Source organism: Pygocentrus nattereri, chromosome 29 (assembly GCF_015220715.1).
Source record: "Pygocentrus nattereri isolate fPygNat1 chromosome 29, fPygNat1.pri, whole genome shotgun sequence".
Lineage (NCBI taxonomy): Eukaryota > Metazoa > Chordata > Actinopteri > Characiformes > Serrasalmidae > Pygocentrus > Pygocentrus nattereri.
Window position 1 is genome coordinate 3,991,437 of NC_051239.1, and position 10,317 is coordinate 4,001,753.

Consider the following 10,317-nt stretch of genomic DNA (forward strand, 5'->3'; position numbering starts at 1 on the left):
GGGTATGTCCGTGACTGTGTGTTTGTAACCGGGTTTAAATGGAGTATTTTGAGACCTGTTGGGCTCTTACATGTTAGTTAAGGCGCTATCCGACCACAACGCGTTTCAAGTTGTACTAATGTCGTTTCCCGAGCGCCATCTGGTGGCCGTGTTGTGTACGGCACTTATACTGAAACCAAGCTGCGCAGTTAAGAGCAGCTGAAATGAAGAACTGCAGTACTTTAGGCATTTTACACTGAAACTCATCTTAGACTGTGTTTAAATGGTAAATTAACCCAATTTGTTTCATATATTGTATGCATTTATTACACGTTTTGTGAACAAAAATAAAGCCTAGTGGATGTTTGTACGGGGAGTGGAAATGCAGGAAATGCAGTCTCTGCAGGATCCCAGCAGGTCTCAAAATACTCCATTTAAACCCGGTTACAAACACACAGTCACGGACATACCCGACTGAAAGCAGCAGGGGGCAGTAGTGAGCTCACACGGCCCCACAGCCACCATAAAAATCACGCGACTGATGATTGACGGCTCGGATTCCGTGGGACACGTGATCGTTTTATTTTGAGTGTCGCTGCCGCAAAAAATAATAATAAATATAATTATTATTATTATTATACTGCATTAGATTATATTATACTATTAGGTTAGTGTTTAGTAGGTTTAGTTAAGACCTATATATATCTTTATCATTATTATTATTGTTGTTGTTATTATTATTATTATAGAGTATAGGCTAGTGCCATGTTCTTTTTTTTAAATAATAATCAATAAGTTATTTGTCCTTTTCTCCTCGCTGCTCTGTTGCAGTTTACTGTCCCTCACTCCCAGTTCCATAAGCACTCTTGCATTCAGTGTCAGTGCACATGACTGGTGTATTTATTCTGAGTGTTCACCATCACAGCACTCAGCGTATAAGACTTCAATGCAAACACACTTTTATATTTCCTGAGACAGAGCGGCAAAAACAGTTTATTTTATGCGTAGACATCCCAGGACACTGCGGCTCAGGATTAATGTAGTCTGTCATACATCCCTTTGCACAGCAGGTGGCACTAGTGAGAACGATTCAGTGAGGCTTCGGGTAAAGAACCTTTTGGCGAACCTTTGGGCTGGAAAGCCCCGCCGATTCATGAAGCCTCGTTTTGCCATCACTACTATTCACTACATCTTACCCGTACAAGCATCTGTTATGCTTCTAACAAAACCGGTAAAACCAGAGAACTTGTAGAGCGAATTCCCACTCAAACACTAGAGGGCGCTCCCAAGTCCAAAATGAATGGGTTGATATGGAGCATTTGACCAAAATCATAGTTTATAAATGTTTAGACCTTTTTATGTAAAATAATTCCTTCATTTCCTGAACAGTATAAACATTTTAACTGTTATATTTTTTAAGAGCTTTTAAACTCGAGTTATCGGAGATTATAAAAGCGCTTCATGTACGTTCGTGACGTCAGTGAGTGCGAACAGCCAATGAGCTGCCCCGCTCGCCCATCAATCATCCCGCTCTAGCAGTAAAGCCCGCCCCCTGCTGCCCGAAACCCGTTTACTGTAGAAACAATAAATGATACAGGTAAGATTTCTTAGTTTTTTGTGTTTTTTAGTGAAATCCATCCTCCTACTGTCTAAAACTAAAGGAAAGTTCTGGGCGAGTGATTAGAAACTGCTCCTCGTTTTTAACCGTTGAGCTCCATTCACTCCCATTCATTGAGGACTGACTCGCGGGCGCCCTCTGCTGGTCAGCAGTGCTGTTTTTGATATAAGGGGCGAATAGGAAGTGGAGAGACTCCTGTTTACTCTGGGTGTCACAGAACCTGAGGCCCCAGCTAGAACATATGGGAGGAACCAAAGACTGTACGAGCAAAGCTGTTTAACTATTAACTCTTCGTTACACAAAGACATCAATTAAAAACAAAATGAAGTTGTAGAGAAGTTCACACTACAAATATCCCCAAATTATTAGGGAAAACGAATAAAGCACACACACACACACACACACACACACACACACACACACACACACACACACACACACACACACACACACGTAATGGTCATTGTTGATCCAGTTTGCATTGGACAGCAAAATCATCAGGGTTTAATGGTCTTTTCAGCAGGGCTCACAACCCCCCCCTTACAGACTACGTTGGCAAGTAACTATGGTAACCGTCTGGGCGGCTGTGTCCCAGCTGAATGCTCCATCACACCCACACACTCCTACGCGGCCAAACACCGAAGCAACAGAGCGACTCTGACCTTCATCTCCTGCAGCACAGCGACTGACCGCTGCAGCGTGAAAGCCTGAAGCGAAAAGCTGCTTCTCTGACACGTCAGCTAATCACATTCTATCATGTCTTAGAAACACATTTCATTCATGAACACATAAGCATTTAAGAGTAAATATATCGCTGCTGTCAGAACAAAACCCTGTATCTCCATTTTTGAAGTTTTTCAGTTTTTGATATAATTTGAAAATGCCTATTGTTTTTTACATCATGTGTAAATTTCATAAAGAATGGACCAGAAGAAACGGCCCAAAATGAATTGGAAAAATGTCTGGTTCCATAGACTTGCATTAAAAGTAAAGCAAGTTCAAAGGGTAACATGAGCTTCCAAATCACACAAAAAATTAGAAGAATAATTGAGAACCTTTAGCCAACTGTGTTTGGTACACAGAGGAATCAGACGTCCGCATTGCGTGGTTGGTGTAGTGGGTAACACCTCTGCCTTCAATGCCGTAGACTGGGGTTCAGTCCCACCAGGGTAAGCACCCTACACTATACCAAAGAGTCCTCGGGCAAGACTCCTAACACCGCCTTGGGCTGCCTGTGTAAAATACTCAAACTGTAAGTCCCTCTGGATCAGAGCGTCAGCCAAATGCCATGAATGTAAATTTAACCCATCTGTGCAGTGAAACACCCACATACATGCACACTAGTGAACACACACACTAGGGGGCAGTGAGCACACTTGCCCAGAGCGGTGGTCAGCCCTGTCCATGATGCACAAGGAGCAGTTGGGGGTTAGGTGACTTCAGTCATGTGCTGTCAGCTCAGGGGATCGAACCAGCAACCTTCCGCTCACAAGGCTGGTTCCCTAACCTCCAGCCCACGACTGCCCTCAAAAAAGTAAACAATGACATATTTTTAACTATGTGTGGCAACAGCAACATATTTATAAAAATAAACAATATATGGTAAAACAGTGATAAGTCAAACTTTCCTATATGTACCCCTCCATCAATCAAGGTACTATAAATACACGTTTCAGGTCAAATCTACTGTAAAACAGTGTCTCAGACATCAGGTAGCACATGAGTCATTCTACAGAAACGTCCCTAGCGTTTACAGATATATTACATCTGAAAAACATGTTAGGGTTACAATTCATTTATATTTTAAAATAAAAGAAGTTATTTTAACGATTGCACCTTATTGAGCCTCAATTAAGCAACATTGGATTATAAATCAATCATATTGAATTACAAGCACCACAGAAGAGCTCATCCCCACAGTCATGTGTGAAGGCTGAGGCCATATTTTCAAGTATAAAAACGTTTTTCTGCCATTTTAACTGTAATAATCTCTACATATAAAACCAAAAATCTCTTATTTTGAAATAAAATTCACGGTGATGACGTCACTCGACTTCCCTTTACCTGTTGTCTGAGGATCTATGAAGAAAAGCTCATGGTGAGTCCACCGTGTCTTTCAGTTCTCAGAGATTTTCTCATTCAGCTCATGATCTCATATGAAGCTTCCAGCTAACGTCACTGGTGTGACCGACTTGTGAAAAAACAGAACACAAATGGATTAAATTTCATCTTTTAGTGGATGTTCCCTGATTGACAGCGTGTGGTTTGATGCTCTGTAGCCGTCCTGTAAAATGCATTTTTCATTAAAAGCGTCTCTGGTGTTTCCTCTATTATGCGTAGTACCAATGACAATCAGTAACACCAATGACCCCTAGGGAGAGATAAAAAGTGGCCGCTTCTGTAGAGTGACCCATAATCATAACCATTTCAGACAATAACTTTCTGTGTGGGAGCTTTTACAGCCAATAAATTCTCGAGACGTCTGGTTCCTATCACCGCCGCTGTGAATGTAATCATGCACTTTTAAAAATTCCTGTTTAAACCAAACAGAACAAATGTTGTGACTTTTTTCTTCAGTAAATGTAGCTGTTGGGCTGAACTGAATGGGTTTATATATAAGAACTTCACCTGAAATGTGAACCTCAGAACCTGCGAGCTCCGGTACGCTCCACTGCACATTCTGAACACGTCTGTTGTGGAGAAATCGGATCTCCGGCTGTCGTCCTGCGAGACTAACTGGTTCCTTTTGTTAGGCTAAGCGTAAAGGGTGTCGCATTTATGAGACTGAGTGAACTCCAGCTGCTTTATATGAAACATTAGAATATGCAGATTATAATTCAGAGAATGTAAATGGAGATTAGAACAGCTAAGGTTGTGTTTACAGCTGATTCAGCTAATTATGAAGGTAGGAGTGGGAAATATGATGGTATGATATTGTTATTGTGATCAATTATGGCTCAGTTCTCTCTTCAGAGTATGTAATGTGCACTGCCAGCGCTTGTAGAATACTGAAAAGCTGCATGGAGAAAAGACAGAGCATTTAAACAATTATACATTTATTTATTAGTATATTTTTACCCTGCATATTTTCATGTGGTAGTCAATGTCTGTGCTTTTACTGCCTTCTTGCTTGGGGATGAAATGTATTAATAGGTTGCTATGGCAGTAAATACTGATACATTTGATGATACTAAGCACCATCAGTTAAATTTTACTTACTTTAATTCTCAGAAAATCATTTTATTTCTGACCAATCACTCAAGGGTCTAAAAATGTATGGATTTTTACTTTGTTAGTGTCTCTAGTCATATTAAGCATAATTCACCATAAAATTCATCATCATATAATTACAATAAAATACAATATCAATAAATACAATAAAAAAGACAAAATTTGAGTTGTTTTCCTTCCAAAATGTGACTTTTGTCGTGCCTAAAAGATCTTCTGATCTTTGATGTCACGATTTGCACAGATCAGGCGTAACGTCATGACCACCTCCTCATTTCTCCACTCACTGTCCATCTGATCAGCTCCACTTACTGTATAGCTGGTCTCTGTAGTTCTACAGTTACAGACTGTAGTCCATCTGTTTCTCTGATACTCTGTTACCCTGTACTTCAGTGGTCAGGACCCCCATGGACCCTCACAGAGCAGGTGCTATTTGGGTGGTGGATCATTCTCAGCACTGCAGTAACACTGACATGGTGGTGGTGTGTTAGTGTGTGTTGTGCTGGTCTGAGTGGATCAGACACAGCAGTGCTGCTGGGGTTTTTAAAACACTGTGTCCACTCACTGTCCACTCTATTAGACACTCCTACCTTGTCGTTCCACCCTGTAGATGTAAAGTCAGAGACGACAGCTCATCTGCTGCTGCACAGTTTGTGTTGGTCATCCTCTAGTCCTTCATCAGTGGTCACAGGACGCTGCTGGCTGGATGTTTTTGGTTGGTGGACTCTTCTCAGTCCAGCAGCGACACTGAGGTGTTAAAAACTCCAGCAGCACTGCTGTGTCTGATCTACTCAGACCTACTCTTCAGTGGTCAGGACCACCATGGACCCTCACAAAGTATCAGAGAAACAGATGGACTACAGTCTGTAACTGTAGAACTACAGAGAGCAGCTATACAGTAAGTGGAGCTGATAAGATGGACAGTGAGAGTAGAAACAAGGAGGTGGTCATGACGTTACGCCTGATCGGTGTACCAGCAGTTGAGTTATGTGAAGTGTCAGCAACAATCGTTTAAATGTCTCAGATCAGGCTGGACGATGCGATGCTTCAAAACATTTATTAACCACTAGATAACATAACACAATTCCTTTTAAACTGACCAAAAGACAAATATACAGTAAAGGTGGTTTGTGCCTCAGTACATGTACAGTGTAGAGCTTTTACAACACAGAAACAGAGTGATCGGGGTGCGCGTTGGAGAAAGAAGAAACAAACATACGGGAATATAGAGAACAGAATAAGGAAGATAGAGAGGCAAAAGAGAAAAAAATCTACAACCCCCATGGGTCTCCATAGACGCCACACCTGCTACCTGCCGCCCAGAGAGAAACAGAAGAAAAAAGACTAGATCACTGTTTATCAATCTCAGAATGTGCAAAAGTGGTATGACATCATACAAGCAGTTTTTTTTGTGCTTACAAAGTACTTTAGAACAACATCCTCATAGATACTGTAGTTTATACGTGTTTATACTTTCTGTGCATTATAATCGGCCCACTAGAGCTCGCTAAAGGTACACGATATTACAAATTCAACTGCGGAACGGGTTTTAAAAACGACTACACCTCCTTATCTCCTCTAAGCTTTGGGAATGGTTCGGTATAAATATCATCTTTAAGGCCATTGGTTACTTGTGTAATGTATTTACAGACACAGATATTTACATACAGTTGGACTTCATGTCTACAACTGGCACTCAAGTCCTAAAACTCCACAAATCCACTCCAGGTCTTCGCAGCTGCTGTACAGTGATCCAGCAGGCTTTAAGACACGGAGCTGATTTCAGTGTGCAACTGGAATGATTAACAGTAGACGCAATGTGCTTACAGCAGTGGACTTAACAATATAAAATAAAATAAATACAGAGCCAGAGGGACAATTACTTTAAGTGGTCGTTTGGCCAAATATCGAATTTACACAGTTTTCCTCTCAGACAAAATATGAGCGAATCAACCAAGATGTGTTTAGTATCTGGAGTTTGACTCTTTAGATTTGCACTGGCGCTCGACGGAAACCGCAGTACTGTTACTGTTTTTAGCTGCAATTTTGTCCACGTTTATAAATGAGAAATACACAGAATTTTTCATTATTTCAGAATAATTCAGTGCCAAAGATGTAAACAGACTCATTCTGAGTGTTTGGGATGAAATGGTTCAGAAGTCTTTACAGTGGTAGCGATAAGAACCAGGGGTCGCCATGACTACAACACAAATATAGCCATTTTATTTACTATCCAAACCCACCAGTCAACCTACACGGTCTTCTGAGTATTTATATGGATATGATGGCCATATTACCATCATCAACATATGAAATAACACGATTTCTTTGGGGACTATTTCGTCTCACACAGCCTGTCACAGACGCCTCCACCATGCAAGTATTTTAAAATAGGCCCAGAGCTTCATAAAGCTTTTCCAACCTCTCCGAATAGCTTTGTTTACATGGTTCACCATTTAATTATGCAGAAATTTTAAAAAATCTGTGGAGTTTCCCTTTAAGTGAGCCTATTCAGGACTACATAACAACTCCACGTGGTTCAGGCATGCAGTTAGTGCCATGCTAGCTGCTCCACCTGCTTTCTTGACTTGTCAGCTACATTTGCCTTGTAGCTCCAGTGCAAAAGAAGCCAAGTTCAGACACCGAACACGTCTAAGCTGATCAATTAAACTTAGAATAAGGGGATAAACTATGAATATTTGATTTTTCCTCAAACCACTGGTTTAAAGAAGCGCGCAGACACTGTACAGGCAGGAAAAGTGTCGCTCGTAAGCAGCTCTGATGCAGCGGACCGCTCTCTAAGTGCAGCACAGAATAAAGCAACATTCATACACAACAGTGCAACATAATAAATGAGTAACAGTCTTTAGCAGCTGCGATGTGGGGAAATGGAACTGCAGGGCAGCAGAGGATCATGCAGGGCTGCTCAACTGGACATAACTGGCCTTTCTACCAGCCTCACGAGCACAAGGAGGGGGAATGTACATGATCTGGCCTCCCTAATTTAACCCTTTAAAGACCATGGATCTTAATATGCTTTACAATATATTTGTGACCATCTAAAAAGAGGAATTCCACTGATTTTCCAAAATCCCTGTTTACATTGTACTTACTGAATTACGCAGAGTCAAAGTGGTTTGGTGTGAAATGGCTGATAATATAGACTCAGGTTTCGTTACAGTGGTGGTGACAGGAACCAGGGGTCACCATGACTGCAGCACAAACATAGACAGTTTATTTACCATCCAGAACCACCAGAGAACCTACACGTCTGGTGATGGTAAAACAGTGGAAACATGTCTTTGGGGACTATTTCGCTTCACAACACCATGCATGTATTCCTCCTCCAAGATCAGATTCAAACAGTATGATTTAGGCCAAAAGCTTCTGAAAACTATCATAGAACAACGTTTCAGGTATCAGGCAGCGTATTCAGGTGGACGTCTGGTTCCTATCACCACCACTGTGAACAATTCTGAATCTTGAGTTTGTCTGGAAGGGAACATTTTACACCAAACCACTCTGAACGACTTTATTTACCATTTAATTGTGTAGAAAATGTGAAAAATCAGTGTAATTCCCTTTTAACACAACATTTATTTACTGTTTACCAGTCAAAATAAAACATTTGACACTCATCTGCATATTTTGGTCCTATCCGATTTCAGTATTGCAAAAGCCAATATTGTGATAATGTTTAACAATATATTGCACATCCTTCACAGCTGCTATAGGGTTGGTTTCCTAGACTCAGACTAAGCCTAAACCTAGACTAACACTGATTTTCAAAGCTTAATTACCACTCACATTGCGATGTGGTCTAAAACTGACATTATTATTGTTATTATTAATAACTGACTTTCACAGGGTTAACCATCATCAGCACTTTGTTTTCAGCTCAAACATGCAACAAGAAAACTGATACAGGCCTCAAAGGCCGTTAGAGACGATCAGAAAGCGCCGTGACTCATCATGTTTATGTTTACGTAACAGCGAGCGTAATCCAGCTTCTTTTTCACTCTCTCCTTCTATCCCTCTTTCTCTCTCTCTCTATCCTTCGCTCTCCTCCTCAATCCGCTCCTCTGGGACATGTAATCTGGGTCAATCTGCGCGGCTCTGTATAAATCTGAAGGGATTATGGGCCTATGAAGGGGGAGGAGCTATTGCCGCACTGTCCGGTGCATCATCCAATCCCTTGTCCCACAGCTGTGTTCATGGCAACTGCCAAATGCAGTGAGCATCCTGCCCCTTGGCTTTGGGCTTGTGCATGGAATGATCGTGGGTCACTTTTTATCGCCTTTTCCAATACATCGCCACTTTTTCATATATATCGCCATGGCAACGACTGCAGGCATAATCTGGTCCAGGCACAGATTAAATTCAGGACAGGGCCATAAAAAGCTCTTGGGCCAATCAGGGTTACATTGGTTTGCCAATTGCTGCAAATCATAAGCCATTAATGTTTTATAGCACATAAAACCCCCCAAAATAAGAACAGGACTGAAACCAGCCAATCATGTTTCAGCAGAGGAATATGAAATCATACCACTGTCATAGCAAAACCTTGAGTGTCCAAAAAAACGCAACTATTTTTCAAGTTATTTTATTCTTCTTCGATTGGTCCATTCACCGTGATGGTTTTACACTATGTAAAGCAAATAATAAAGCAAAGAATAAACAAAGACAGAGATACAAGGTTTTGCTCTGACAGTGGCTAAGAAACACTGTTAACGCCGCTACAGCACTGATAGGGTTTCTCTTTGCTGTTATAATTGATTTATGTTCTAATTTACTTCTGTTGCATCATTTTCATTTCCTCTGCTGAGACTTAAGCCACTTCATGTAATTGTCTGTTCATCACTTATTTTCTTATTGAAAAATAAGCTGCTCATCTTCTCACGCTTCAAGCGACAGACGGTCTCTTATGCGCTCACATGAGGATGAATCACAGCCTGAGCGTCCAGATGTGGATTAACAGAGAAAACTGTTAAACACCACCGTAAACAGAGTTAACTGTCCCTTTGTCAGGTTTTGTGAAGCTGAAACTTGGTTAAGACACTCGTCTCAAGTTGAACTCGCATCATAAGACAGGCTCGTGGGTCTGTATTCACGAAGCTTCTTAAACTAGGAGTGTTCAGGATCACATTCATGTCTTACTGACAGGATCAGAGCAGCATTTCTGAAAACAGGCCCTGGTCTACTAGATGAGATAAAGGTGGGGTCCAGGACCAGCCTTTTCCAGCTCTACCAGACCCACTTCAGCGCAAAAAGGGCGATCATACAGAGCTTATTACGTGCTCTTCTATCTGGGACAAGAGTCCCCTGACCCAAAAACAACACTCTGTCAGTGTCTTTCAACTGATAACCTTTGTCTGAAAGGGTCATGTGGTCCAAGGGACCAGACAGAGTTAAGCCTATTTAAAGAATGGTCATTTATTTAATTACATTTGAGAACACATGACCTGAATGAAAGAGACCCCCGAACTGCAGAC